Below are 5,000 nucleotides of genomic sequence, written 5' to 3' on the forward strand. Positions count from 1 at the left end.
AGCACGTAAACAAAACATGCTGGTATGACGCCAAAAAACGTTGTCAATTTCACGACATAATTGCAAACGTTTCATTGGTCAAAAGTGGCGCATAACCTGGCCGAAACCGTTAACGTTTGAAAATCAGGAGCCCATTACTAGGAGCCTCCATATGCATCTTTGAGTCAACCTTTGCGCGTATCTTTCTTTTTTTTAGAACGACTCCTTGAGCAGGAGACTCGCATTTACATAAATTTACATCAATTTGCACGATTTAAATACAGATTTACTGCTTTATTTGTCTTCGTTAGACAATGACTTTACTCTGATTGGCCTTTTAAAACTGCGTGCAGAGCCGAGGAACTCGTGGCGTTCTAAAAATAGAAAGATACGCGCAAAGGTTGACTCATAAGGGCGTGTATGAGAGAGGCAAGCTCTTACTCATGGGCTCCTTTTGAAAATTAAGGCCCTGTTGCTAAGGTTACCCAAGCAAGAAGGTTACCCTAGCTCACACATTTCTTCTTATTTTCTTCGACGTGTTTACAAGGCAGCTAGGGTTACCCTGGCGCTAGGGTAACCTTACCTGTGAAATTTTGCTTGTAAACCCAAGCTATCTTTGACCCCCCTAAACCTAGCAGTACGGTTAGCCTACCTGCTTGTAAACAGGGCTTAAAACCTCGCGCAAAATTCGTCACGCTTCAAGGATGGACGCAAATGGTAGTACGATGTCACTTACATCGGATGGCAATGAGTTGCGAAGTTCGATCTGGCAGAAGTTGGGAAGTTCATTTCAAAGTTGGCACTTTGCTTGTCTAATTCGAGTCGTAATTGGTTACTTCGTAAACTAGTATCCAATTTCCCGACGAACTTCACAACGTGGCGCGGTAAAGTAATGTCAAATCGACTGTAATATGGTTTAAGTTCCTTTTCGAGCTGGCTATCGAGTATTCGTTTTGAATTTTGCATGTTTATTCAACCTGGCGAATGCAGGTATTCAGCAGCTGTTCGCACCCCCCCCCCCCCCTCCCCCTCCCTTCACCACCCCTTGAATGACGTCAATTCGGTATTCGGTATTAACTCCGTATTTACGATAATAATTCGTATTAGTTGAAAAGCATCCGGTGCTCTTGAGCAAATAGTCCTCTTTTTTTTTTGCACAGGTAATCACATGGTTTCGATTGCGGCTTGAGATGAACGACTTTGAGTAAATTTTTGATTTCGGAGAAGAGTTTTCTAAAAAGTTATTCGTGCTTACTTGTTCCAAATCATCGAAGTGCTTATTTATTACAAATTGGACGAGAAAAATCATGTTATTAGTTTTTGTCATTTTTCATTATTGCTTTCCTTCAAAGGGAACCTCCACTCTTACTACAGAATAAGTTTAAAGTGAAGAAAATCACGTTTACAAACAAAGTTGATCGAAATTTGTTTATAAGATTGTGTTTATAATAAGAAAAGTGAATTTTTAAATCGCTTATTTTCACTTTCAAATTTCGCGGGCGCAGCCATCTTGAATAATTGTGACGTGTTACGGTTGCCGTATTGTTTTGATTCAAAGAGCTTTTCTCTAAGAACAATAGGGCAATCGTAACACGTCACAATTATTCAAGATGGCGGGGCCCGCGAAATTTGAAAACAAAAATAGGCCATTCTAAAACTTATTTATTTCGGATACAAACACTTTCTTCGAAAATAATTTAGACTGACTTGAATGTAACGGTTATTTCCTATGATTTACAGTTAAAGTGGAGGTTCGCTTTAAGTGCGGCTCTATCCTCCTATGGCGCTGACTTCATCCCATGAACTAAGGGCGAGTTTTCTGAATTACTTGATGAACAGGGTCCTCCTCGATATGTGAGCAGTTCCAAGGAGGACGATCACCTCAAGCTCTTCGAATTCTACTCTGACGTTCCCGGGGTTTTTCGCAATTTTCATCCCCGTCTTCGCGAGCCCAAGATTACCTGTGATCATTTGTATGGATTCTGTTTTCAGGCCCTCATTCTTTCCTTTTCTATTTCTTGAGTTTTTAAGTTCTTCAGTTGTTTTCCTAGAGGAATTTCTTTCTTTCCGACATGTCGACGAGGAGACACGTTGAATCTTCAAAACTAGCTTCCCGGCCTATTCAATGCTACTTTGACGTCTCCAAAGAATTTAACTTCGATAAACAGTGTGAATTTCTCATATTCACCGTGTTCTTCCTCAACCTATAATCGACAGCTTCAGTCGCGCCCCTTCACTTACGCAACACTTCCTCGGGGAGCCTTGTTCCTTTAAAAGAGGCCTTTTTGTACCAAGAAAGGTGAAAAAATAGGAAAATGAATGAATCAAGTCTGAATTTTCCTTTATTGTAATTCGGGCTGCCTCATCTTGATGATTCCCTCACCACGCTCAAGTCTTTATATTCAGAATAACAAGGTCAGATTCATTTTACAGATTATATTTCCGCAGAGTTAAATACTCGAGTGTGGGGATTATAGCAGAGCGAACTGCGTACAGGTAGTGGGCAAGTTGTTGTAGTTCTCGCGAATTGTGGATAATTCTGGTTTCCAGCTTCCGGATTCTGGAATTCCCTTTCCGGTCTCCGGTTTCTGGATTCTGGCCTTTTAACATAGGCAGCCCAAGTTCGTGTCACTAGAGAGCGTGTAATAATTGATTACTAGTGGGAAGATGACCTTTGAGTGTAAGCGGTGTTGCGTTACAGGCGGCCGTTGAGAACTCAAACGCGTTGTAAGACTTTGTATGGAAAATAAAATACCATCGATTATGAAGCCTAAAAAACCCTCAATTTAACGTTCATTCAATAAAAGGGATGGTGTATTGTACCTTTTGGAGCTTATTTTACCGTTTCGGGAATTCCGTGTTTTTAATGTTCTAAGACGAAGTCAAGGCTGCACACTAAGATTTCGATCGTTGTCAGCTCAGAGGCGGTTTGCGCCTCGAAAATCCATCCCAGCCGCGATATTTTCACGCAAAGCTAAAGCCACATAATTTGAAAACCTCGGTAAATGTCTCGTTGTCAAAAATCCCCACGCACTTACCTGGAAATGAGCATTTTCTGCTTCCGATTCCACGATAGCTGATGAAGTTAACGGCTGGTGATCATGTAAATGCTCACGGAGCTTGGGTCCGAGGTCAAATTAACTTCACCCGATGAGGTCCCCACAGCGGCACTCGTAACCATGGAGCTGTTCGAGTAGCCCCTGTGGGGATGGGGTAAGTGTTGTGCATGAAATGAATGTACCTCATCGGGTGGAGTTAATTCACAGGTAGTCCAAGCTACTATATATGAGCAGCTCTTTATATGATGATCTTTGCATTGTTACGTGACTCGAGCGATTTGCATATTTATAAGGATTTGTATGGGAAAAATAACGACTGTTTCTGTGACCTATGAGAATGTAGCGATTTAAATAAAAATCGTCTTGGTAGGTCTAGGTAAGTATATATAGAGGGAGCAAACCGGTTCCTATCAAACTAACAGTAATGACCGTAAATCGGCTCAAAGACCACACAGGAGGGGAAAAAAACACTCAACTAAAGTAAGGTAAGACGATTTTTATTTTAATCGCTACATTTTCATAGAAAAAGAAAAACTTGTGGTTACGTTTGAGTCTTATAGCACCATTTTCGTCTTTAAAAATACAGAGGTCTCTTCTCGGGTTTAAGCATTCATCAATAACCTTTCCCCTCAATGAAAAAAACTCGGCTTAATTTCCAGAATACCAACAGATGGACTTTCATTAGGATCATAAGTGATTCCATCGGGTGAGCATCCCATCCAGTAAATATCAGGATGAACCAGCAAGCCACATTTGAAAACTTCCACTTGAGGTCCATATCTAATCCATATTTCATGGCCTGAGTCTGCACCTTAGTTAGTGCAAATAGACTATGTAAGAACTTGTCATTAATTATAATTGGGGCTTTCCTAGAAACAACATCTCCAAATCTTGAGGTAGTGATTCTAAATGCCCGCTCTTGATACCAAGCTGAGCAGCTCGACTGACTTCTCGTGTTTTTTTCGATATCAATGGCCTTTTCTGGCCATACAGGGAAGTCAAACACTGCCTCTAGGTCTTCACTATAAATAGTCTGTACTACGCTACGGGGATAGACATCTCTTAACTGATTTGCTAATGGCCTTCCCTCTAAGAAATTTCCCCATGGAAGAGACTGGTACTTTGCTGAATTCGAGTATTGGAGTCAAGAAGCATAAGTGGTAGGGCTGTTAACAGAGATATTCTCTCCAAGTTTTTTAATACCTGTCTCTGTAATCATCGTTGCTCGACGGGTCTTGGATCATATAGATACTCTTGTACAGTCTTTGGTGCCATTTCGCGAGGTGTGCGATCAATGCGTGGTTTTACAAACTCGGATTCAAACCATCTCTGTGGTTCCAGTGACGGGCCTCGAGGTCTATGCCACTGCTGTAGATGCGAAGTTGGCGAGTCATCATCGCGCAGTTTTCCCATGACATGGGTAAATAATGCCGCTAAGTGCTGGCATTTTCCTGTTCCAGCTTTACATGAACACTGAGTGGCAGCCTGTGTGCCAACTTCTCCGCTATCAAATACAATTCTTAGGGAGTGAGGAGCTTCCGTCTTCCTCATCGAGAGATAACATTTTGCTTTTACGACGCAACAATCAGCTGAAAACAATAATTTAACGTCCTCAAGGTATGTTTCCAGGTAGTACTTGTCCCATTTTCTCTTTCCCTTTTTGTTTTCGAGCCACTTGCTCGCGCAATCCAAAATATCTGTAATGAAATTCGCGTTCTGTTGCATTTTGTCTTGCATGCTTTCCACCATGTTACAAGTATTCCATACCCCAGTTTCCAGTCCTCTTTCGGTCAGCACCATTTTGGAGAGGTGAACCCGATTCGCTTAAAAGCAAGCGCATGTAAGCGGATCTAATTAGAATGAAATCAACGCATGTATGCGGTGATATTAGGCCCTATTTACCTACCAAGTGGTCATGTCGACGTAACATAAGTTTTAAAATAAATTTTCGCGGCGCTTTCT

Source organism: Montipora capricornis, chromosome 2 (genome assembly GCF_036669925.1).
Source record: "Montipora capricornis isolate CH-2021 chromosome 2, ASM3666992v2, whole genome shotgun sequence".
NCBI lineage: Eukaryota > Metazoa > Cnidaria > Anthozoa > Scleractinia > Acroporidae > Montipora > Montipora capricornis.